Here is a 453-nt window from a genome sequence, read left to right on the forward strand (position 1 = left end):
GTTAAATTAGGCTCAACGAAGTTTAGTTATATTGGAACTGCATCAGTACTTACCTAAACTACTTTGTCAGAGCAAAGAAAAGATTACAGCAGAAGAGATGAGCAGAGAAAACAACCTTTCTGTGGCAATCAACCATCAATGTAGCGTTCACAGAAGCAACAAAATATTAAATTTTTTAAAGAACATTTGGGCATTTCTCTAGTTTCTATGTCTGCACTTCAAAATACCAGATTGTTTTATGATCCAAAAACATTTGAATTTAGTAGTTGATGATAGCGGACTGCCGATTTGTACATCGAGGTGGTGACGTGGTAATGTTGTAAACTCTTCCATACAGTGACCAAAAACATACACAATTGAATTCATGTCGCTCATACAGTAGTATATTTGGTGTTATTCCCGGACTATCCTGTCTTCCACTGAGCTAATGCAAATGGAACACGTGAGAACCAG

The sequence above is a fragment of the Sinocyclocheilus grahami genome, unplaced genomic scaffold (genome assembly GCF_001515645.1).
Source record: "Sinocyclocheilus grahami isolate Dianchi unplaced genomic scaffold, SAMN03320097.WGS_v1.1 scaffold21130.1, whole genome shotgun sequence".
NCBI classification, from domain to species: domain Eukaryota; kingdom Metazoa; phylum Chordata; class Actinopteri; order Cypriniformes; family Cyprinidae; genus Sinocyclocheilus; species Sinocyclocheilus grahami.